The 26,667-nt window shown below is 47.6% G+C and overlaps 2 long non-coding RNA genes across 2 annotated transcripts in view; one reads left to right on the top strand and one right to left on the bottom strand.

The window, feature by feature from the left end:
• Positions 1-26,667, top strand: part of LOC146810987 (uncharacterized) — a 1,144,084-nt gene that overhangs the window by 47,830 nt on the left and 1,069,587 nt on the right. The gene's annotated exons all lie outside the window — the stretch shown is intronic.
• LOC146810990 (uncharacterized) overlaps positions 1-26,667 on the bottom strand; it is a 711,140-nt gene that overhangs the window by 603,108 nt on the left and 81,365 nt on the right. The gene's annotated exons all lie outside the window — the stretch shown is intronic.

The following is a 26,667-nucleotide window of genomic DNA, read 5'->3' as shown; positions in this document are numbered from 1 at the left end:
GACTGATAAACTCACCGGGGAAGGTGCAGTGGTGGACGAGGTCTGCCGCACCAGTGGTCCGACTGCTATATTACAACTGAGGCGGTAGGTGTAGCGCAGTAGTCTGAGGACCAAAATATGCTGGCGGTGCCGCTGTGGCACTGCAAAGCATATTACACGTTTCCTCACCGATACAGATTTCATGCCGTTGAGCCCACCATGAAACCTGTGGCGTTGAGGAAACAAAGGGGGCCATACAGGGCCCCCTGTTCCCTCATGGCCTGAGGATGCATGCAAGGGGGGCATGTGGTGTGCCCCCCTGTCTGCATGCACCCCTTTCCTGCACGGCATGGACTGTACAGTCCACGCCGTGCAGGAACAGGCTTTGGCATTCCCATTGCTGTGCCTTTTTAATAGGCACCGCTATGGGAATGCCAAAGGACTGCCCACCAGACCACAAGAACACTCGTAATCTAGCGGACAGCCAGCAGTAAGGTTTGGCAGTGTGAGAATGGTGCAGTGGCGTGCCGCCTCACTGCCACACCACCAAACTCATAACCAGGCCTTTAATATCCCCACGCCTAAAAAAATTAATGCAAACTGGTGCTCATGTAAAGTGCTCCAATACCTTTGAGTCAGGTCGAGTCTGCGCTATATAAAAATAATATAAATAAAATAAAAGTAGTACCTCAATCACAGGGCAAGCAGCGGACGTATACTAATAAAGAGTAATCAATCTGTACTTCGTCTTTGCGCCACAGAAAGACAAAGAAGTGATGCAAGAAGTGACTCTTCGCACACGGTGCTGAATTAGAAGGCAGCAAAGAAGAGTGATAATGATGCTAATGTATTGTAAGTAATAGGTGGAATAATAACCTGGTTTTATATATTTGTTTATTAGACACAATAGGTCGCCAAGTGACAGTGCATGCGTGTTGCCTGCAAGCCCAACCAATAACAGTAATTTATATGGTCAAGGGTGACCCAGTGACCAAAAGCCAATTAATTACACTAACTGGCCACCTGTTAAAATTAAAAAAATATGTGCAGCTCATGTTATACAGTGATACGGATACAAAGTAAAGCAGTGCTTAATTTGCATCTCTTCAGAAGCAGCACTAAAATCTCAAGAGCTGGTGCCGCTGACTAATTACATAAGCACATTGCATACATCCGGCATCCTGATCTTTACCACCGTGTGCACAACACAAGTGGTGCAAATAGAATGTTCGCCATGTGCCTGCAGTGTTATTTGCATCCAATTTACTAATCTGGGTAAAAAAATGTTGCATATGGTACACAGTTTTTTTGGTGCCATTTTTGGCCATTATTGACCCCCTTTTGACAGCTGTGCATTTGCTATTAGCATTATACCTGGTGGTTCAGGCAGTGCAGGCAAGTACAGTTGAACCCAGCTCTATATAGATAAAAAACAATGCTTTTGTGCCGTTTTTAGGTCTCGCCTAGGCAGCGCGCGTGCGCTACTCTAGGAGATGACCTTTAGAAATTGGTCAGCTCTTTTCAAACACTAATGCTTGTGCTGGCATCCACCTTGCGGGAGCGAGCAGCGGCGCGTGGGCTGCTCGCTCCTGCAAGGTGGGTGCCAGCAAGAGTGCTTGAAAAGAGCGGTTTGCATTTGCCTGCTCGCGGTCAGCCTGGGAGTTGGCCTTCTTTTACCGTGAGAGTTCACAGCGGCTCACGTTCACAAAGAAGCCTTTGACACGCCACACCTTCCCTTGATTGTGTGTTCTCTCTGTCCTCGTTCGGTGCTTTGAGTATCTGCATCCTTCCGACACCGAAGGCCCCGCCGGGCCTCACCTGGGAAGGAGGTACGCACTGTGATAACCATGTCCTGCTCCTCTCCTTTCAGCTCTCCTAGGCCGAGCAGTTCAACACCTTCCTGCACGAACAGCTTTTTTTTAGTTATAGTGTGAAATACATTTAGGATTTAAACACCCTAATTTATGCTACTCTGCGGGCTTTCTTCCGCTCTGCATTTAAATATGAGCTGGCTGTACCTCCGGACCAGGTCCGACAGTTCTGCATCTGGAAGAGTTATTTATATATAATAGCTGCCTGTTGTCAGAAGCATGCTGAAACTTGGCTGGCTGAGTTCATACAAATTAACAGAGTGAACTCGCCAGCAATATGGGAATATTCCAACACGTGCTATAAACACAATAGGATGGTTCTGCGAGATCAATAGTCACCGTTAGAAGATGCAGTGATCAGAAGGTCAAGAGGTGAAATCTGAGGAGGGTACTCTCTGCATTCCATCCTTCTGAAGTCGGTAAATTCAGCAATATTAAATTACTTACATATACCACCAACATACACTTCAGAAAAACACACTACACATACATCCCACCAACACACATCATATCACAACTCACCACGACATTCCACACCATGCCACTGCCCTTACGTCACTACACTAAGCACATGTAGCGTGAATGAAGGTATCAAAGCACTTTACATAAGTACTAGTTCCATTACAGAAATCTGCCCAGTGGTTGATAATGTGCTGCATGACTAAACACTTATAAGGTCCCAAAGGCGAGACCTATTGGCTATGCCAATGCTTGTTGTACTATAGCCAGGGTCTTAATGGCCACATGAGTGCATGGAAGTGGCACATGACAAGATCACATAAGCATACATCTGAAAACAGAGCGATATGTCTTTGCAATATTTAATGTTTGTAATTGCATTTACATAGCACTTACTACTCTTGATGAGCCATTACATTGCTTTACTCCAGGCAGCACACTTCTCCGGAACCCATGGTTAATGGTTAGTACAGTGGTTATTGTTGATTATTGGCATTAGTATGTGCTCTCAAGGAGACCATTCCATACTCCAGAGTGTTTGTGGTGGATTAAATTAATAGGAGTTAGGTATGATAATTAGAGGGGCGGGATGCAAGTTCATGCAGATGGTTGGTGGGATTAGTAGATGAGCTACAAGAGATTAGGTATTGCTAGGTTGCAGGACATGACATTCAAATTAGGACTGGTTATGATCTTTGTTAGGAAGTGTAGGTAATTTGCAGAAATAGAATAACAAAGATGAATGCCAACATGCACTTGATTTAGAGGAGGCTGTACTCAGAGAGATGAGGCATGCAGAGGGTCATTCAAAGGAAGGGACAATCAGAAGTTTTAAGTCAAGGCCACAATTTTCATGCATGGTCTTTGCAACATAGAGTAGACATTTGAGAAAGCATGCACTCTTAAGACGCAAAACTGTAGATATATATATATTACCTACTGGCGGTCGCCAGTAGGTAGATATAGTTAGGACCTATTTTCCATAGGAAATCCGCAACATTCTATTTGGAATAACGTTGGCGCCGATTGACGAATCTTCGCGAAATATTTCAAAGTTTTGGCCAGCTCTGTTCCGCTCCTATCCTGAAAGTTTCGTGGTGATTCGTCAAGCAGGGGCCGAGAAAAAAGGGGGTCCCAAAACGCATTTTCCCCATGCAATTTCCCATAGGACCTGTTGACACAGCTACAGCCCGAACTGCTGAACGGAATTACACCAAATTTGGCAAAGAGGTAGTCCTCGGTTCAGACTCGTGCCTTTTGCTTAAATGGTGTAAATCCGTTCAGTAGTTGCTGAGAAAATCGAAAGTAAAATCATAGATATATCTATGGCCTCGGAGGATCCACGCACCCTCCCCGCACCCAGCGCGCACCCTGCCGTGCACGAGCTGTATTCTAATTGGCTGTCAACACTCCAGATCAGGAAGTGTTGGCAGCCATCTTGTGCCTCGGTAGAACCAAGGCACAAGAAACCTATAAAACAAACGCGAAAAACGCGACAAGGGGGCAGGGCAGAAACACCCTGACCCCCTAGGCTTGTTCAGGGGGTCCCACAAGAACCCCAGGGCCAAAAAAAGCATTAAAAAAAAAAATCGGCGAGATTCGCACCCAGCGCAAATTTCGGCCGGGGGGGCAAAATCCTGGGGGCAGATTTAAAAAAAGTGTGGGGGGGTCCCAATCGCCCCCACACTGCCCCGGGGACCGCCACCCCCCGGGGCTTATTGAAAATGGGTGGGGGGGCTCGCAGCCCCCCCCCAGCCCCGGGGACCGCCACCCACCGGGGCTTGAAATTATTTGGGATGGGGGGCTCTCAGGCCCCCCCAGCCCCGGGGACCGCCACCCCTGGGGCAACTTGTCAGTGTGGGAGGGGGGCCACGCGGCCCCCCTCCTGGAGCCTTGAATAGGCCCTGGGGACCGGCACCCCCCAGGGCCGGTTCCTGCAGTGTCCCGGGGTGCCCACCCCCGGGACATTGTAGTTTGCAATGACGGGGCGGGACGCCTCGCGGCTCCAGCCCTGTCATTGCTAACTGCTTTGCTTCATTGAAGCGAGAGCAGGGAAACCTGCTCTCGCTTCAATGAAGCAAAGCTGATTGCTTTTCCACATGGGGAGCAGCATGTTAGCTGCTCCCCATGTGGAAAAGCAATGCCAGCTCCCGCAGGATGCGGGGAGCCAGCTGGGACCGTGGGGGGATTGGGGACCCCCCCACGGCCCCCAACAGAGGCCAGGCCCCGGGAGATGGGGTCCCCGGGGCCATAAGTGGCCTGGGAGGGGGGCCACATGGCCCCCCTCCACAATTAAACCCCCCCCCCCCCAAAAAAAAACAATGGCCGGCCCCGGGGGATGCGGTCCCCGGGGCCTTAAAGTGGCCAGAGGAGGGGGGTTACGCAGCCCCCCTCCATACATTTTTATTTTTTAAAAAGGGCCATGCCCGGTGGAATTTTTTTTTTTTATAAACAAAAATTGAGGGCAGGCCCTGGGGGATGGGCTCCCCAGGGCCAAAAAAATGGAGAAAGAAGGGGGGCTACACAGCACCCCTTCTAAAAAAAAAGAAGAAATAAAAGACCGAGACCGGGCTGGAGGCCACGCCCCCTCCTTACACCACTCTGCAAACGCGCCCCCTGGTGCGTTTGCAGAGGGGGAACTAATTCCCCTTGAATACTGGGGGTCCCTGGGGGCCAACTAGCCCACCAGGAACCTCCAGTATGCGCCAGGGGGCTGCGTTGCAGAGAGGTGTAATGAGGTCACGGTCCCTTTTTACACCTCTCTGCAACGCAGCTCCCTGGCGCATACTGGAGGCACCTAGTGGGCAAGTTGGCTGCCAGGGGACCTCAGGATTCAAGGGGACGTAATCCCCCAACTTAAAACACGCCACGGGGCGCGTTTGCACAGTGGTGAAGGTAGGAGGCGGGGCCTGAGGTGATATGTGTGCAAAACATGCCCTGTGGCGCGTTTTAAGTTGGGGAATTAATTCCTCTTCAATCCAGAGGTCCCCTAGGGGCCAACTAGTCCACCAGGTACCTCCAGGAAGCGCCACGGAGCTGCGTTGCAGAGTGTTGTAAAAAGGGACGTGGCCTCTGTACACCGCTCTGCAACGCAGTTCCCTGACGCATACTGGAGGTACCTGATGGGCTAGTTGGCCCCCAGGGGACCGCAGGATTGAAGAGGAATTAATTCCCCAACTTAAAACATGCCACAGGGCGTGTTTGCACACGTCACCTCAGGCCCTGCCCCCTTCCTCTACCATTGCACAAATGGTCCTCTAAAATCAGCCGAACTACGAATTCCGATTTACTCACCTGTTATCAGGAGAGAACCCAGGGCTGCATCTTTTAGACCAGCACTGACCCTGAAAAACAATTCTAAGCGTACTTACCAGTAACTTGTATTTCCTTCCATAGGAATCCATTGTGTGGTTTTCAACAGAAAAGTTTGTGTCCATTTTTGAAACGTACAAATATTCCTCTAAAATCAGCCGAACTATGAATTCCAATTTACTCACCTGTTATCAGGAGAGAGCCCAGGGCCGCATCTTTTAGCCCAGCACTGACCCTGAAAAGTAATTCTAAGCGTACTTACTAGTAACTTGTATTTCCTTTCATAGGAATCCATTGTGTGGTTTTCAGCAGAAAAGTTTCTAAGTCTCCATTTTTGAAACGTACAAATATTTCTCTAAAATCAGCCGAACTACGAATTCCGATTTACTCACCTGTTCTCAGGAGAGAACCCAGTGCTGCATCTTTTAGACCAGCACTGACCCTGAAAAATAATTCTAAGCGCACTTACCAGTAACTTGTATTTCTTTCCATAGGAATCCATTGTGTGGTTTTCAACAGAAAAGTTTCAGTGTCCATTTTTGAAACGTACAAATTTTCCTCTAAAATCAGCCGAAGTACGAATTACTATTTACTCACCTGATATCAGGAGAGAACCCAGGGCTGCATCTTTTAGCCCAGCACTGACCCTGAAAAGTAATTCTAAGCGTACTTACCAGTAACTTGTATTTCCTTCCATAGGAATCCATTGTGTGGTTTTCAACAGAAAAGTTTGTGTCCATTTTTGAAACGTACAAATATTCCTCTAAAATCAGCCGAACTACGAATTCCAATTTACTCACCCGTTATCAGGAGAGAGCCCAGGGCTGCATCTTTTAGCCCAGCACTGACCCTAAAAAGTAATTCTAAGCGTACTTACTAGTAACTTGTATTTCCTTCCATAGGAATCCATTGTGTGGTTTTCAGCAGAAAAGTTTCAAAGTGTCCATTTTTGAAACGTACAAATATTCCTCTAAAATCAGCCGAACTACGAATTTCAATTTACTCACCTGTTATCAGGAGAGAACCCAGGGCTGCATATTTTAGCCTAGCACTGACCCTGAAAAATAATTCTAAGCGTACTTACCAGTAACTTGTATTTCCTTCCATAGGAATCCAGATCTCCGGAACCAGCAATACTGTACCATCCTAGGCGGAGATGGGCTACCTTTTCCCAGGCTAAATTCTGTGCGGCATTGACTAAAGGAGGAAGCCCCGGGGGGGATGATGCGGATACGGCTAATATCAATGCCCGTGGTTCAGTGATGAACTACGAGTCACGAAAACAGCACTGAAGCGTGTCGAAAGACAGTGGCGGGGGGCTCCTTCTAAGGAAACTAGAGAGGCCTACCTAATTGAGAGGCGAACTTATCACGGGCTAATCAGGAAGTCCAAAGCAGCATATTACACTATTAGAATTAGTGAAGCTGGTAACTCGATGAAGGAGCTTTTCTTGCTCTACAAAACTCTCTAGAGTGGGAAACCAGCCATTGCTCCAGATGACTGCTCGGTGGAATCCTGTGACAGGATCGCGGACTTCTTCGCCGGAAAGATAGCCAAAATCTACTCGGCATTTCCTAGTCATCCCATTGCTGGGACTGAATTTGCGGAAAGCCAGAGGGAATGGGGGGACAGACATATACTGACCAACTTTGTCACCCCGCCCCCAGAGGACCTACTAAAAATCTGCAGATCCGTCAAGTCGGGTTCCCCGCGGGATCCCACCACGCCGAAACGGCTAGCGGATAGCTTACTGCTACTAGAACCATATATTAGACACCTACTGGATGTGTCTTTTAGCACTAAGACCGTGCCCAAAGACTGGAAACAGGCGGTGGTTCTACCTCTCAGGAAGAAACCTAACATTAGCTTTGAGAAGCTAGAGAACCTCCGGCCGATCTCCCTCCTGCCCTACCTGGCCAAAGTGGCCGAAAAAACGGTAAACCTGCAACTGATGGATTTCGTGGAAGAGGCTGCCCTACCACACGATACCCAGTTTGGTTTCCGTCCCCGCCACTCAACGGAATCAGCGCTTCTGATGGCTGTGGAGACCCTACGCCAGGGGGTGGATGAGGGTCATACTATGGCCCTCATCCTATTGGATCTGAGTGCAGCATTCGACACTGTAGCTCATACCACCTTGCTACAGTGTCTGAATAGTGGTGGGATATCTGGAGCTGCACTCGCATGGATCCAGTCCTTCCTGACGGGGAGAAGCTTTCAGGTCCGCCAGGGCGAATGTTATTCCAGGGATATTGGATTGGGCCAGGGCGTACCCCAGGGATCGTCCCTGAGCCCCACCCTATTTAATCTATATGTCTCCCCAGTGGTCCCCATTGCTGAGGGCCATGGTCTGCACATAGTGTCCTACGCCGACGACACGCAGCTGGTTATCTCCCTCTCGCGAGCGCCCGGTCTTGCGGTGGACAGTTTCAGAGTCTGCATGCAAGACCTTGCAGCCTGGATGTCCACCAACTGCCTCAAACTAAATGGCAGCAAGACCGAGGTGCTCGTAGTGGGGGGGAACCCATCTATCTGGTCGACGGCGTGGTGGCCTCCATGCTTAGGTGAGGTTCCAACACACAGTCAAGAAGTTCGGAACCTTGGAGTCTGGCTTGATGCTGACCTGTCCTTTGGACCTCAGATAGGACGTGTGGCGGGTGTCTGCTTCAGCGTTCTGAAAAGTCTACGGAAGGTCTTAGATCTCCTTCCTATGTCAGCCCGTAGAACGCTGGTGCACGCCCTCGTGGCATCACGCCTGGATTATGGCAATTTGCTGTACCTGGGAGCAACCAGCAAGGCAATAAATCGCCTTCAGGTGTTGCAGAATGCGGCAGCCCGCCTCATTCTAAAATTTCCCAAAAGATCGGCCTCCAAAACTGCCCTTCGGACTCTTGACTGGTTGCCAGTGAGGAGTAGGGTCGAGTTTAAGGCCCTTTCTACCTGCCACCGCATCCTTACTGGGAAGGCGCCAACACCGCTCCAGAACCTGATCACCAGGTACGTACCCACGCGCGCCCTTCGCTCCTCCCATGGAGGCCTTTTAAAGGTCCGGAGGATAAGGCGGGCTCGCGTGGGAGGTAGATCTTTCAGCTACCTAGTGTCAAAGAGCTGGAATGCTCTACCTTTGGACCTCCGTCTGGAGTCATCTGAACCTAGCTTCAGGAGGAAGTTAAAAACATACCTATATACACGGTAACCTGTGCAGACTTTACGTCCTAGTCTGCGGGAGCTCTTCTGTTTTAGCGCGGGGACACGCCATCTGAGCGTAACCAAGCGCTTTATAAAACTCCCTTATTATTATTATTATTATTATTATTATTGTGTGCTTTTAAGTAGAAAAGTTTCTGTCTATTTTCACAAACTAAAAATATTCCTAAAAAATCGTCTGTATGACTTAAACACATTCTTACAACTGTTTACAGGAGATTCGCCTGTGCTGGATCCAGGATCCACCACTGATTAAGAAAAAGTAACGATAACACTACTTACCTGCTAAGTGACTTTTCTGCCATAGGATAATATTGGTGATTCTATGTGAAAAAATTTCTAAGTGTCAACTTTTAAAATACAATAAAAATCCTTACAAATCACTACTGTAACCAAAACGCTTTTTCTCACCTGTTTACAGGAGATGTCCAAGGACTGAATCTAGCATCCATTCCTGTGGTTAGAAAAGTAATCCATAAAGTAATTAATTGCATTTGACTAGAAATTCACATTGAGCTCAATGTGGCTTTGTGTTTGAAATTGTGTTGCTCATTGCAACAACTGTAATAACTGTACTTAAGTCTATTGCCTATTTGCAAAGTATTTAAACTAAAGTAATTCATTCTTAGAAAGTATATTTTGTATTGTAATGTATAATGTAAATAAAAAAATAGAATATCTAAATATAAACAGTTTAAACAATGTAGTAAATCAGTATAAAAAAAAATCAGTATAACAATTAATACATTAAAAATTGTCATTTACAAAACCTTTGAAATTCACTGAAAAAACCATAGGTTTCAGGCCTGATATAGTTAGGAATTAGCATTTAAAAAACCTTTGAAATTCACTGAAAAAAACATAGGTTTCAGGCCTGATATAGTTAGGAATTAGTATTTAAAAAACCTTAGAAATTAACTGAAAAAACAATAGGTTTTAGGGGTGTTATAGTTAGCTGGACATTTCACTCGAACAAAACCATTCAAATTCCTCCGATATAGTTAGTTGTACTAACTACATCTCGCGCGCCCGCAATCCACTGCTGATGATGTCACATATTACATCATTCATGACATGGTCAGTGAGATCACTGATGACATCTCAAATGACATCACTGATGACATCATCCACGTGACAATCAGATACACCTCATCATACACTAGTATAACCTTTCATCACTCACTGTAAAATAGAGAGTGCCAGATTTAAAACCATTCACACCAATACAAGTTTCTAAACACCCACTCAGTGATTCCTAGATCTATACACACATCTAATTACTTCCCTATAGATTCACTCATACATGCTGTCAATGATCAATAGAACACTATCAAATATACTTATACACCTATATCGACATTACACACCAGCACCCATCCTAATCACTTATGAAGTCATCCTACTCACTTATGGAAACAATTGATCATACTTACTTTTACTTAGCTATACACTTATAAAAACACCACTTCATCTATTCATATAGATAATAGCTCATACTTAGTGTGTTTTAAAATCACTATTACAACTACACAGTTATCCATACAGTCACTCATACAATCACTGAGTCTTATGTATATTTATTTATCTATATACAACAACTGACACATACACTGGCTTTTAATTTTCTAGTTTGTTGGACATGTACCATTGAGACATATATTTGCTCATCGCCACACCCATAAAGATATTCACTCACCCAAACAACTGTTATAACATGTAGTTTTAACTTCATATACCTACTGAATCAACTATTCACACATCTTTGGGCAGTCACAGCCCCCCACCGAACCACACACACATTCACTCTCCCATACAAATACTCAGTTAACTAATCAATAAATAATATAGACTTTCACGTAGCTAGTAACCAACTAGTGCAGCAGTTTACACAACAACTGACAAAGTGATACAGATATTCACACAGTTTAGTCACTATCCAATATATTTAGTGAGACACTATAAATTAGTCAAGTAAACAGTCAATCACACTGCTACTAAATCCTCCATCCAGATATTTATATTTATATATCCACTCATTCTTCAATGCAAATTGCTATATATATAATACATATTTAAATAACGAACCAAACCACATTCTCTGGATGATGTCATCAGTGATGTCATTTGAGAGGTCATCAGTGATGTCACTGACCATGTCATGAATGATGTAATATGTGACATCATCAGTAGTGGATTGCGGGCGCGCGAGATGTAGTTAGTACAACTAACTATATCGGAGGAATTTCAATGGTTTTGTTCGAGTGAAATGTCCAGCTAACTATAACACCCCTAAAACCTATTGTTTTTTCAGTTAATTTCTAAGGTTTTTTAAATGCTAATTCCTAACTATATCAGGCCTGAAACCTATGTTTTTTTCAGTGAATATATATATATATATATATATCATTATTTGCATGTGAGATAGGGCAAGATTAGGTGCTTTTTAGTAGGCCCTATAAACAGATGAATAGTCTGTCCACTGCTAGGCTACTGCTAACCACCACTAAAGCAAGGAAAGTTGATCAGCTCAGAGAATAAAAGTGTAAAGTAATGGCTGGACACATACATAGGGAAATATGGGGATATTTATGCTACTCTTGAATGAAACGGTATCCACTTGATGAAAGGAATGTGACAATATATACAGGGTAAGTAATGCAAAATCGTCTAAAAGGTGAGTCTGCAAAAAACTTGAGCTGGTGTTTACCCTTACAGTTTGCTTCACAAAGCAAAGGGGGGGGGGGGTCCATGTGGGGTCCCTGGTTTAGCTGGCACAGAGTGTGGGTGAAGGTAGCTTCCCAGACAGTGGAAGTGTATTGTCTGCATTATTATAGCTAAAGGGAGGAGACCCAGAAACTGAAGAGCAGAGGGAGAGACAGGGCTACCTTTAGAAATCCCAAGAGGGCTTTTGTTTACCAAATAGATGCAAATCAGCTTCCTGAGCACTGTTGTGTGGTGGATGGCAGTGGGGGGGTGGTGGGGGGGGAGCCTACAGCTTCTGTTTTTAAAGGGCAGGAAGTTTCTAGGCCAGGCCTGTCCGTTTGTCTGTCCCTGATTGCTGCTTCAGGAAGATCTCACGCTTCATGGTGCACCTGTTCTGGGCAATGCACTGTGGAGCCAGACCCAGTGCTACCTACTGTGAGAAACATGACTTTACTCAAAGGGTGTAGTTCAAGGGCAGCCAGCGAATAATACTTGAAAGGGAACCACCCACACCGGTGCGGGATTTACTAAATAAAAATAAAAGCGATCGCTCAGAAAACTGAAAAGGATAGGTTCTATTTAGGTTTCACTGCACACGTTCCACATATCACTGTAATATAAGAATATAAACCACAGAACCGGTTAAGGCATGAACAAACACACAGAGGAGTACGGACAGGAAGGGCATAGCGTCAGCACAGTACAATGCAGGGCTTTAAGTGGGCCGGGTCCCTCTGGGTCTCGGAGCCGATAGTATTTTAGAACGGACGGACATCGAATCGGGTCCCTATCGGGCCCTATATTCAAGTGCTTAACATTACTGGGAAAAACACTGACAATTTCTGACCTATTAATGTAGTGAATATTCAGGTGATCCATGGCAGTGGTTTAGTTCCTGCTTTTATTTCACATCTTTTGCTGAATCTTTCACTCCTTTAGAGTTTTAGCTGTTCCCAGGATGTTGTGTTTTTGTATTTTTATTTCGTGCAGCATATTACTGTTGTATAGTATATATTACTATATATGTATAGTGGAGTGGTGTGGCTCACTGGTTAGAGGCAGCAGACCCAGAAGCAGAGGACGGCCCGGGACCAGGGTTCAATTCCCGACGCGGCAGGGTCGTGGACCAGGGCCAGCGGACTCGATAATTCTCGCCTCCGTGCCTACTCTAACCAGGGATCACACTCGGCAACTCTGGGCATTAGCTTGCCTCATCTCCCCAACGGCCCCCCACATTCGCTGGGGATGCCTGGTTTCACCTTGGAGATACCCAGGAGGGACCATCTCACAGGTATAGCCAGGACGGGTTCCCCAGCAGTCTACAGCGCCAGGACGCCTCAGGGCAGCTGTGCGCTTTACAAGACACATACATTTAGTGCTTGCTTGGAACTGAGTCGCCTCAAGGTGTTTATAACAGGCACGCTTGAGAGCTCTGCAGTTGAGGCTGCAGGCAGTGTGAGTTTCTCACAGTGTCTGTCAGTGGGGCAAAAAGTTGTTCAGATTACATGGTCATCCAATCCTTGGCTTCTCTGCAAGGCACACAGAGGCAACCATGACAAAGCCAGTAGTCCTGACTGGTTTTAGGTGTATGTCATTTCTTGGATTATTATATCAGTATCGCATCATGCAGGGGGGGGCAGGTGTACTTCCGGAATGGTAATGATCACAAAAAGCTGTTTGAGGGCAAGTGACAATTGAAAAATGGCTCTATCAATCAATTAATTAATAAACACAATTTGATAGCTTTTAATACACATTGGTATCCAAAAGCCTTACTGTTCCCGAGGCTGCTGTTAAAGGAGGACTCCTACCGAATAATCCAAAGTAAATGGTTCCAAAGTTTGCTGCTTGCCTGGAGACAGCCTTCCCTCCTTCTCTGGATGATTGAGTTTCCTGGGATATCTGGCCTCTTGAAAGCAGGAGTCTTGCAGGATTATAAACCTGTTACAAGGCTTTTTCATACACTACCTTATTCGCCAGAAATCAAAGGTTTCCAATCAACTCTACCTTTCATTGAGTCTCTCAGAATCGGTATCATGTTGCTGCTTTAGGGGGCACCTGCCCTTGCCGAAGGTGTTTTGGAGAGTGTGGACTCTCCTAAAATGACCCTTTGAGGAGCCAGTATGAAGGGCAGTACAGCAGGCTATCCTGGCTCCATCTATTGGTTTAGGAAGCATGGCTCGATTCCGTGAGGATAGTGTTGTAAACAGGAAGGTACTACAAACAATTGTAAACCATTTATTGTATCAAAATGCCAATGAGCACCACAAACAGCCTGTGACTTGGTAACAGTTCTAAACAATACTAAAAAATACCTAATCTTTAATATAAAAGAGAAGTAGAAAGCCATGATGAAAAGTTATTTTTTAACTATTGTCCTCTATGGCTCATAACACACAGCAAGTGTTGGGTCCTTCTCAGAACCTTGAGGTGAAGCGTGGCTGTGGACATATCGGCGTTCACCTGATCAGACACTGAATTTGGGGTGATGTGTATGCTATTCACTTTGAATTCAGAATAGTTGTCATCAGGGTCTCTTGGGAGGTGTTCAAGCTCTTCAGCAAGAATTTGTTCCATACATTCTCTATCCAAAAGTATGATCGAGTATTCTCACATATCCATCTAGACTTTTGAGCAGTGTGAACACCACCTGGGTGTTGTCAGCATAGTGATGAAGATTGACTGACATGGCAAGGAGGTTTAACATGTATGTTAAAGAGTACTGGTGATGAGCCACTCTTTGGGGTACAGTTATTAAAGGTTCACCGTAGATGTTGAATCACAACAATGCCAGTAGTGGAAGTGACACCACATACCCTTGGACCTCAGTGACATCACAGGAAGTGATGTCATGATCTTTGACCCTCAGTCTTCCCAGGGAGTGATGTTACATGAACTAAACCCTGATGGCATCACAATAATCATCATCTCCAAAGATCCGGCGTGCAAATAGGCTGCACTTCTGTGAGGCTCTTGCAGTCAGATCAGAAGATAGAATCCATTATAATTAGGCTTTCCTGTTTTCAGTTTCTATTTTTGGGAAATTCTGGTGGTGTTTTTTCAGTGTTTTCCAGTGATGGGCTGGGAGAGCAGGAATTTGTGCAAACCTTTTGGTACCAGAAGTCAATCTAGCTACAGAGTTTTGAATCCATTAGAGCGGAGCTATTTTGTGATTGAAACCCCAAAATATGCACCACAAAATTAACTACTGCTTGTGGGTATCTGCATCAATGATGGTGTTCTGTAGAACTGTGTTGTCAGAGACCACACCGTCAATAGTAGTGTGCAGTGGAACACAACCACTGATGCAGATGCTAGTGCGCGATTGGCTCCATGCTCTCGGCCTACTGCAACCCACTTCTCAACAGTCACTCTTCTGTACCAGAATTGAGAACAGGTTGCCCTACCCAGGGGAACTATCAGAGATAGGAAGGGGCAAAGAGTGCCAAGTATGCAACCCTTTGCATGCCTTGACGCACTGGCTGAACACTCTGCCCACGAAGTTCTGTTCAGTGGAAAAGCCATGACTTTTATTCAGTGGCAGCTACTGCGGCGGGGGCGGTATAAAAAATAACAATAAAGATCTCTTACCTGTTCACGCTGCACGCTTTTCGTCGTCCCCTACTCTTCCTCACTCCTGGAAGCACCCAGGGGTTCATCAGTTCAAATACTGGATTTGCTGAAATCGACATTACAAATCGCACTGCGGGCTTGCCTGGAAGCAGTTCTGAGCTGCTTGGCGTCAATGCACTATCTAAGAAACTTGACCGGAATCGAGTTTGAGCGCTTTACATAGCACCAGTTGCATTACATTAGGACACATTAATTTTTGTTAGGCCGGCCAACCGAATCGGTGGTGTCCATCCCACACCGAATGATTAATTTAGCAGCCTGCTGTCCATCCAAAATCAACTGGGTCAGATCGTTCCGATTAGCTTCTGGGAACAATGGCAACAGCTGTGCCAACAGATCCCATAGGGCAGGAGAAAAACGTCAGAGGACACAAGATGCATTGATGGAACGCAAAGCAGCACTAGTGGATGAGAAAATATGCTTTCCACAAGAGTACTATTTCCGGGAATGTCTGTCAAGAGGAGTATGAGGCAGACAATCCAAATCATGAGAAGCTGTAGCGAACTGCACCACGAAACTGCGGTCTGTCAGGTTGCGGAGGAGACAATCCAGGTTGGTGGGGGCAGGACGGTGATTGTAGGCAATAGAATAGTCCACAGGGGCACCACTATCTGGCTTAGACCAAGTCCCTAAAAAAATATTATGCAGTGCCTCACAAAAGGGCAATAACTTAAAACCTGTTTGGCCCGTGTGAAGAACTCAAAGGAGGGGTTGCATAGACTTTGCCACCGAAGGAAGGGACAAATCTAAAACTTCAGCCGGCGGAGCTTGCCGGAGCCGAGAATGGCCGCCTAAGGGACGAGCTCCGCACTACTGACAAATCCTGCAGGAATCCTACATTACCGAAACGAATATCACTTTACCACATGGTGCCCTGAGTTGCAGAGACTATCCGCTGCGATAGCGCTGCTCCCGAGGCCTGACGAAGCGGCGTGAGTGGAGTGGCAGACACGACGGGGCAGCGCGCTGATTGGGCCGCACAGCCTCGGACTCAAGTCTACAAGACGCCTGCCGGAAGTGACACCCGGCTGGGCTGCTGAACCTGCGTGAGCCGGCCAGAGCCCTGAAGAAGCCTGTCGCACCCTCGGAGACGGCGGCCGCCTGCGGACAGCACTGCATTGCTGTCTGCGACTTATTGTCCTGACGTGAGGAGCAGCAGTGCAACGAGCACGCCCAGATCGGAGCTGAGGGGAACGTGTGCCCCGGGATCGCGGCTCTCCCGCAGCGGCAATTCGGAGATGTTGGTGAGTGTGCAGTGGTGCGGCTACCGCGGCGTTCACCCTGAGATCTTGTGGAGACCGTCAGACGGCCTGTTCGGAAGGGCGCGGTGGCTGGGGGTCTTGATGAGGCGCGAAGAGTGAAGTGGTTTCCACTGTCATAGCCGTCTCGCCCAGCACTGCTGTCTCTCCATTGATAGCCGCTTGGCAGGACCTGCATTGCCATGAGCTTGTCCCGTAGTCTGGAGCTCCATCAAGTGGCCAAAACGCGCAACAACAACGGAAATCAGTGACACTCGGTTTAAACCGAGTCAGCTGATTTTCGTCCGGTAGGGTACTCTCGGGCATAATCGGTTTAAACCGAATTCCGGACAGCCTAATTATAATCTTTTCCCCATCTGTGGCAGATGCCACACCGTGGACTTCGAAGGCCGGCTGATACACAGGGAGAGCAGTTCGGTCATGCCTGAGGCCCTGTGATGGGGAAAGAGCGCTGCGGCCTGACGGTCCTGGGGCAGCAGTGCGGTGCTGAGTGCGGCCTGGTCCCAGGAGGCGGACCCCCGAAAGCGCGGCACCGCAGGGCTACCTATGGCCCAGACGAGGATTGCAGCTGAACTGCACTAGAGGATCGGCGAGTGAGACCCCACCATGGCCCTCTGGATCAGGGAGAGCGGCAGGCGTGGAAGCTGCAGACCACCCTTCCTTCTTGATTGGCGTTGTGTGGTAACTTGGGCCACCGGGTGCTGCCTGAAGACCAAGGAGAGTCGGGCAGGGAGTGGCGATCCTCACAGAGGCCCCCACTGGATAGAGGCATTCCTGGAGACACGGCCGTGGGGGTTAACAAAGCCCAGTCATCTGCAGGAGGCGCTCTGATGTGGGCCGCACAGGGACTAGTTAGATACCTGGAACGTGCAGTCCCAACCGGGGCTCTGGTGAATGCTCTACTCACGATGGGTAGTTATTACGAGCTCATGGAATGGAGGCTCTTGGTGCCCCATTCCTGGGCTGGCGGTCTGCTTGTGCCCCCCTGCCCACAACCCGATCTGGCGTGGGGGCGAGGTGGGACCCGGACACACCCTCGATATACAGGCGACTTTATACCTCATTGTAATGGGGGGTTCTCCCCAGACTTTTGTCCTCTATGCTCCACTTATTAATTACCACTTACATGAAAACTTCTATGTCAATACCTTGTATCAAAGTTATTAGTGCGCCCAGTGGCAGCTGGTGACATTTCAAAGTGGTGGGCCTAAAAGTTGGGGATGGGTTGCAAGTGAAGCGGGTGAGCCCTACTGACGTAGGATATTGTGGGAGATTCTCTTCTCTGAGAAATGGTTGGAAAAAATGCAGCATTTTAAAGCAAATTTTGATAAAGAATTCATTGAGAAATCAAGAAGGTATATAACGCAAGTGTGAATGTGTAGCTTTGTTATTCAATAGTTTTTTCTTAATAATTGAGCTGTGATTATTTTTCCTCATGGCATATTGTCAAGTTCACGATGAACACAACTCTGTGCCAGTAGAAACCTCTCGGGATAGTGAAGCAGTTAATTGTACAAAATAAATATTGTCGCTAATTAAGGAGGAAGGCTTTGTCAATTTTAGGTCTTTCCCCCTCCCCCCCTTGTTGTCCTTTACTCGTAAGTGCTGTCCCTTCTGACTGCATGCCCTCACTGAACCTGTTCTCTGCTGATGTCGGAGGTTGTATTTGATTTAAAACAAATCTCACCATTTCTGCGTTCTGCAAACTAGTTATTTGTAGAATATCGCCACTGCTGTGCTGTACGCAATCTGGATAGCGGCAGCCTGGCGACCTAGCGTAGACTTGAGGTGCCGGGCTGTTCTAAGCATACGATAATTGTCACCACACAGTGTATGGCGCTTAATTCAAATCCAGGGATAACTTTTTGATTCCTTTGGCATTACATGTATTTATTACTTAAAAAAATCGCACCGTCACCTGTGCCAAGTACGTACCTCATACCAGCGTTATCAGTGAGCTTACTACGCTAGCATTCTCTCTGAAAACACACCACTAGCTTTATCTGAGAGTGACTTTATCTGAGTATACTTCACCGCCTAGTACCTTTGAGGACACTGTAATAGTGGCATCTGTGCATACACTGTACTCGCATTATCTTTGAATACTCCACTCTGGCTGGTATCCTCTTGGGGTACATTGCACTAGCGTTGCTTGTGCGTATACCCCACAGGCGTTTTGTAAGTGCACCTGGCATCATCTGTTATACACTGCATTACCAGCGTCTCAGGGCCTGGTATTCACTCCACTGCACAGGCGTCATCCGTGGCTACACTTCAGTGTCACTATCTGTGAATGAACTGCCCCAGCGTACAGTCAGTGTACACACCATAGTCACGTTATCCCTAACTGCACTGCCTACCACCACCTGTAAGCACACTTCACTGGAGCTTCCGCCTTAAAATCGAGATATTTTGTTCCTACGTCACGATCCCCACCCCTTCGGGACACAAATACATTTGATTAACTCATGCATAGAGCGCGCACTGGATTCCTATTATGTTGTTATAAGGCTCGGCTTTCCTCTGGGTTTATGATTACCTGACTGTGTCTGGATAAACTCTCTATAAAAACCACTCCCCTGTGCCCGCCCCTCCCATCGCCCTGAAATCTCTATGGTTCAAGTAGTTGCTGGGGTGACTCCCGAACCAGAGGACAATGAACTAGAGCCAGAATGACATCAATTAATATGTAACACCTGTGCATCATGTATGCCACAGTGGGCCACCGCTGAGTCCTAACATAGTACAGGCCTGGAGCGTTCTCACTCGTGCGCTGAGTGCGGGCCTGCAACCAGGACGTGTGGCCACTGCTGATCACCACCCCGCTCATTCACAATGAACTCACTGGCGCAGTGCATGAGGGGAAAAAGCAACGCCAATTCATCACCACTACAGAAACATAGCCAATGACTGTGTGACTTTAAAATAAAGTCACACAGCCATTGGTCATGTCTCTAGTCATCCTGCCCCGCACTCCCTTAAAAGCACAGGGCCACAGGGACAAGCATGAGCGACCAAACCAATCCAGGCTTCGCTCTCATGCTTTTATTCGTAAAACTGCATGACAGCAAAGCAAGGACTGGCTGGGTCAGGTGAGCCCAGTGCTGCAACAGAGACCAGGGGGGCTGAGCTGAGTTATCGCTGACTCCGTAATAGAGCCCTCAGATGATACCTGAAGTGTGCATGTCGAGTTGGCCGCAGTCACAGACCTGTCTAGCCTGACATGCGCACTGGACTTCAGCTAATGATCGTAGTCATTCCAGTCATATCAATCACCCGGTTTGGCATTCCCTCCCTGCTTTGTTACCCTACCCCCACAACTCACATCATTAACAATTGGAGCAAGCACAAGCAAGACTAGGGGGCATATTATCTAGGAAGTGGCGGTGAGAGGCGTTAGCCTCCTTGGCTTAACTCCTCTCATCGCCTTTGGAAGCACCAGGCTACACCATATTACCAAGGATACAGCCTGGCGTTTCCCCCTGTGATGGCTCTAAGTCTCACGACTTAACGCCAACACAGGCACCCTTGCACTGCAAGCAGGGAGGTTTGTTTATGTATGGGGAGGTGTCCCTTCCGGTGCACAAACAAACCTAAAATGCAAATTTGTAACTTACATGTGTGCTGCTTCATGCAGCACACTTGTAAGTTACAAAATGGCATTTAAAACAAGCATTGGCATAGCCAATAGGTCTCGCTTTTGGGACCTTATAAGTATTTAGTTATGTAGCACAATATCCTTGGTGCAACAACATCAACTGTTGCATGGCTTAACACTTATAAGGTCCCAAAAGCGAGACCTATTGGCTATGCCAATGCTTGTTGATAATAGGCAGAAATAGAGCTCCTGGGAAAAGATGGGAGCTGGTAGTGAAAAGGGGGTGCTCCAAGGGAAAGGAACGGAAGGGGGGAGCAGTTTGTTGAGGCTCCAACCTGTGGATGAATCGTTGAATGCTGGAGGGAGGTGGGTGCCCGGGGCTGTGTGCTGAACATGGGAGAGGGCTGCGCAGAGGGCACCTGGGAAAGGTTACCAGCAGGGAGTGGGTTGTAAACAAGTACATTTACCAAGTAACATAGTGTTAGTTCTGCTTCACACGGTGAGCTCACTCACACATGAGCACAAATACTTCAAAGGGGCACACACGGTCATCCTGAAGCCAGGGCAATGACACAGGCATCATTGGAGCCAGGGCAATGACACGGGCATCAGTGGAGCCAGGGCAATGACACGGGCATCATTGGAGCCAGGGCAATGCGCAGCATCCCACATCCTCGTGAAACACTTGTGGGAAGTGCAGAGAGGCAGCTGCCCACTGGGAGCGCACATATTAATGCTCTGCTATCATGCATACAGGTCTTGTGCAGAGGGAAAGCATGTCCTGGTCATGAAGGCAGGACTGGTGCTCGTTGCTAGCACGGTCGGACCGGGCAAAAAATAGACCGGAGCAGTAAAATAAAAGTGGTCCCGTTAGCGAAGCAGACAGCCAAGTAACCAGTGGCCCACGTCTGCAAAGCAGGCTAGTGTTGAACTTGAAATACACGCTGGTATGTGATACTGTATGCGTTTGTGTTTCCTGCAGGCACTGTTTGTGGTCATATCAGAGAAACACTCTGTAAAACCGTCCCAGCAGACCATAAAACCGTCCCACACTGGCTTTTCAGACCAGTCCATCGGCGCTCCCTCGTTGCCCTACAGGCCAGTGCGACCTTAAGCTCGACACGTGCCAGATGTGTTTGTAGCCATTGTGTCCGTACATTAATTAGGAGTCATGGACAGGGTGCGCCTAGGGCTGTGAATAGTTCGTTCCCTGACAATATTTTCGAATGACTCCTCTGGGCAGCAGTGTATACAAAGAAGGTTTGTCAAATCCGACCTGTTTTGAATATTTATACATGTGCTTAAAGAGGGCAGGGATTCATATTACTTTATTTTAAAGTTAGTGTTCGGTAAAGTCGCGCAATGCTGTGATGCCCCACGTTCGCTGCTGAAACAGCTCAGGGAGTGAAGTGCTTTTTGCTCAGGTCTATGGGTCGCATTATGTAAACAAGCATTAGTGACGCGGCCCCCCGTGAAAGTGAACATCACAAAGGGGGCCGGGAAGAAGGGGAACACGAAAATGAAGCTGACGAGGAGGGAGTGGGAGAAGGGAGGGGGTAGAGGAGGGGAGGAGATTCACACGCTGTAAGGCTTAATGAGCCATTACAAAAGCCAGATGGCCTGTGCACGTTCACGCGCGCGCGTGCCCACAAGCTTGAGGCCAGCAAAAGCCTCTCTGGTAGCACTTTGAAAACCCGCTTACTAAAGGTCTCGCCTGAGCTAGCGCATGCACTATCTCAGGCGAGACCTAAAAAAGGTTTGTTTATGTACAGGAAGGGACACCTTCCTGGACATAAACAAACCTTGGCATTTTGCTTTTTCCATGTGTGCTGCACAAGGCAGCACACATGGAAAAAGCAACAAGCATTGGCATAGCCAATAGGTCTCGCCTTTGGGACCTTGTAAGTGTTTAGCCATGCAACAGTTGTTGTTGCACCAAAGAAATTGTGCTGCATAAATAAATACTTATAAGGTCCCAAAAGCGAAACATATTGGCTATGCCAATGCTTGTTCTTTGTAAAGAAATAGATGCTTGTTTCTATTTCTTTACTTTTCCTTTAATCGCTGCACCGGCGCTTTATTTTTAACATTACAAGTAAAGCGCCGGTGCTGCGATTATACCAAAGGTAAAGAAATAGAAACAAGCATCTATTTCTTTACTTTTGCTATAATCGCGGCACCGGCGCTTTATTTTTAACATTAAAAGTAAAGCGCCGGTGCCCGATTATAGCAAAAGTAAAGAAATAGAAACAAGCATCTATTTCTTTACAAAGAAAAAAGCTGGGGGGAAAAATGCTACCGCCGGCCACAGCCTGCAGTGCAAGCGCGCACACATGCACTGCATGCTGAAGCCCTCCTTACATAAGGTCTCCGCCAGACCAGCGCAAGCGCTGGGTCAGGCTCGACCTAAAAACGAGGAGAGATGAAGCACTTCTCGTTTCGCCACCTTAAGACCTGGATTTTCCTGGTCTTAAATTCGGCACTGCCACCTATTATCGCCACTCTTGATAATAGGTGGCAGCGTTGAAGTGAATGGGTGTTGCGGTGGAACGCCCAACACAACACCCACTGCACGTCCCTTTCACGCTAATTTTAGCGTGAAAGGGGCCCTATTACCAAGGCAGCGTTAAGCCACTTAACATGGCTTTTAGCCACGTTATGTGGTTCAACCCTACCTTGGTAATAGGGCGCTGACCCTATCGCCACCACAAAGTCACAAAAAGTGACGTTGTGTTGGCGATAATGGCTTGGTAATATGCCCCTTAGTTAAAAAGACCATGCCCTTGCGCCTCACAGTGGCTGGGTGGCGGGTCAATGCTCTAACACTCTTGAAAAGGAACCGCCGCTGATCACGCCATGATGGGCAAATCTGATGGCTGCCAATCAAAACTCCAATTTGATTCTCGTCTGGCCTCACGAGGGACTAACGCTAAGCCCTAGGCATTGGACATGACTGGCCTGATCAAAGCATAACATACGGGTACGGACGATATGAGGGCCTTGCTGATTGAAATGCAGCAGAGCCTGATCTTGATTGCATAAAAAATGGACTCCTTGGGTACCAGAATGGACATCTTCACTCGAAAACTGGAGAAGCATAATGGTTGACTACGGGAGGCTGAGCATTGCATCTCAAAGGTAAAAGACACTGTGGGCATATTTACAAGGCCCCTGCACCACTGTAGCGTTACTTTTTGACGCTCCGGTGGTGCACAGTGCTGCCCATATTTACAAGGCCACGCAAAGCCACCCTGCCTGGCTTTTCATGGCTTTGTAAATTTGGCCAACTTTCATGCATTACTATGCCTGAAAGGGGCGTTACATGGGTGTTGCTGTGGGTGTTCCAACGCAACACCCATTGATTCTGAAGCATTCCCATAATTTACAAGGTTCCGTAAATCTGGGAATGCGTCGGATTCCAAAGCCTCCCCAGGGGAGGCATGAAGGAGAAAAACCTTTAATTTCTCCTAGTTTTTTGCTCTTTCTATGTGTGCTGCATTCTGCAGAACACATGGAAGGAGGAAAATGCCATCAAGTATTTTTTTTGTGCAGGAACATGTCCCTTCCTGCATAAAAATAATCATCCCTGCAATGCAGGCACCCTTGCACCATGGTGCAAGGGAGCCTGTGTTGGCACTAGGCAGTCAATTGTGCGCCAGAACACAGATAAGCACAGGGATGCATCATATTGCTGTAAATACGACGCATCCATGCACTTTCCTAATGGCGCAGCTCAGCGCAGCAAGATGGCCTGCAGCGCTGCGTCATTTTCCACTAAATACGCCCCTGTGTCTTTCAGAGGAGATGCCCTCCTCAACATATAAATAGTCCTCAAAGTGATAGCAGCCAAGAATAAGGATTTAGAGGCACTTTCCTGCCTCAATAATATCCTTATTTTAGGAGTGCCTGAATCCACCAAGATTAGTAAGTTAGAGGACTATGTTGAGAAATGATTGGTGTCCCTCTTTGGAACAGACTGCTTCTCTCATCTACTCATCATTGAACGTGCACATTGAAGGCTGGCTGCTTGACCCCCGCCTGGGGCACCGGACGGACCAATCATTGCCCATCTCTTAAATTTTCGAGATCGCAACACTGCCCTTCAAATGGCTTGTGAGAAATGGACCATGCACTTCACTGGCAATGGCATTTCGTTATTGCCTGACTTCATGGCAGCAGTCCAAGAGACGCGTCATAAGTTCATACCGATCAAACAAAGGCTTTAGTGGGCTGCTATCCCTTACACTATAGTTTATCCGGCACGGCTTCAGTTTACCGTACAAGGCAAGGATCTGTAAATCTGAGTCAGCGCCAAAAACCAACACCTTTCAAAAGGAGGTGTTAATGTGGCGCAACAAGGAGAAATACTTCGCTTTCTCCTCATTTTGTGCTCATTCTATGCGCTGCATTCTGCAGCACACAAAGAAGGAACAAAACGCCTTCCTGCACAAACACAATCATCCGTGCAACCCAGGCACCCTTGCACCATTATTTCCCAGTATACAAGTTGTTTGCGCAGTTGGATCGTATTTTCTGCTCTCACTCTATTGATCTCACTATCTCCTTCCAATGACCATCTGGGAAGGGAGCTACCTGGTCATAACCCTTTATTACTGTGTCTGCAGTGGGGAAGGACTTCCTCCCCAATACCCACCTGGCGACTGCAACCCTCAGCGGCCTCTTCCCCTGCTGTGGAATGGGAGGCCTTTAAGGTTGTGATTTGGGGGGTGTTCACACAAACACTGATGGGTGTCAGGCCCACACTCCTCCATGACCTGGAGATAGCGGCACACATGTACATTGATATGGAGAGGCAGGCGACCATGGACCCTCAACTCCTTTCTCCTTTCTTTACTGGACCCACTCCGGGAGACAGGTGCTCAGCTTCTATAACACCTCCGTTGTCTGAATTATAACACATACCTAGCTAGGTATCACTTGGAGGGGGATAATCACAAGCAGACTTTTGACATGGCTGGCCAACAGGGATGCCAAACAACCACCAGTGACTAAGATCCAAGATCCGGATGGCGGTCTTCTTTACTCGCAACAGGCCATAGAACAACACCCTTACCTCCCATTTAGCAGAGCGCTATAGTCCCCCTCCGAAGCTTTCTCCTTATGCCCTGCATGGGTTACTGGAGCCGATTCTTCTCCCCAGATTCTCTCCCATGGAGAGAGAGGACCTTGATGCTCCTCTTACAGTCCAAGAGGTGAAGGCCTCAATTACTGGCAAATCACTAGGGACTGACGGCCTCCTGGCTGAATTTTATAAGGATTTCCAAGACATGCTGGCTCCCAAACGACTCCAGCTCTATGAGTTGTCTCTCACTATGAGGACCCTCCCTGCTACCCTACGGGAAGCCTCCATTGTGTTGCTACTAAAACCGGGGAAGGGCCCTCTTGAAATAGTCTCGTAACTTGGATTATATAAAATTTAGATCCCAATAGCAGCCCAAAGAGTGCAACAGCTGGTGCTGCAACTGGTCCATAAGGATCAAAATGGTTTCATTCCGGGAAGGAATACCTCGATGTGTATTCACCAACTATACCAGATAATGGAGGCTATATGTAACAGTGGCCTAATGCAGCTACACTGATACTCAATATTCATAAATCTTTTGACTCCCTGCATTGGGATTACTTATTCGCAGTCCTGGTCCATCTTCTGTACACCTCCTCCACCACATGGACTTGCTTTGGATGTTGTCTGTCTGACTATGTTCTGGTCAGGTGAGGTAGCAGGCAAGATTGCCCCTCTCGCCTCTCTTATTTGCTCTGGCGATGGAGCCATTAGCAGCCAGCGCATGAGCAGGTGGGGTGGACTGGGGCATCCCTTTATCGGACGGCACACACACATTTTCACTTCATGCCGATGATGTCCTACTTTACTTAAGAGGCCTCACCTCCGATCTCAATCCGTAGACTTCCCTCCTGTCCAAGTTCAGCCTGGTGTGAGGTCTCTTAATCATCTGGGGTGAATCCTGTCTGTCTCTTTGCCACCCAGGGTGCTGCTATGGACCGTGCATCTAGGCGGGGGCCTTGTTCATTGGGAACCCTCCTCCGTCCGCTACTTGGGGACCGTATATTCCATGCAACCTCTAAACTATTTGACAGTTCCCTGTCTGCAGTGGTTGCCTCGATCAGGTCCGACCTGCCGTGGTGGACCTCCCTCCCTCTGTTTGTGGCGGGCTGTATAGTCATTGCCAAAATGGTGATACTTCCTCGCTTACTTTGTTATTTCGCAAATCTTCTGGTGATTTTTCCCCGATCCTTTCTTTGAGAGCTATTCATCCTATAGGGGGAACTCTGTTGGCACAACTCCAGAAGACGAGGTGCCCTGCCTAAGCTTCAACTCCCCTCGGAACAAGTGGGCCTTGGGGCCTCTAACTTCGAATACTACTATCTGGCGCACCAGTTACAGTAGCTCTCCCATTGGTTGGCTGACTGGTTCCTGGAAGACACGGATTCAGTTGCTCCCCCTCTGTCCCGGGCTGATCGCCTCTGACTTTTACACCCCAATGCCTGACCACACCGAGATTCGCCTCTCATCCTGAGGGTTGCACTCTCCTGCATGACGAAAGGGACTCATCTCACCAGACACCTTCCCCCGTATGCCCCTGCGGTCCCGTTGCTCAGACTCCTG

The sequence above is a fragment of the Triturus cristatus genome, chromosome 7 (genome assembly GCF_964204655.1).
Source record: "Triturus cristatus chromosome 7, aTriCri1.1, whole genome shotgun sequence".
NCBI lineage: Eukaryota > Metazoa > Chordata > Amphibia > Caudata > Salamandridae > Triturus > Triturus cristatus.
Note: the sequence above shows the minus strand (reverse complement) of the source record. Positions and strands in the feature narration are given on the sequence as shown.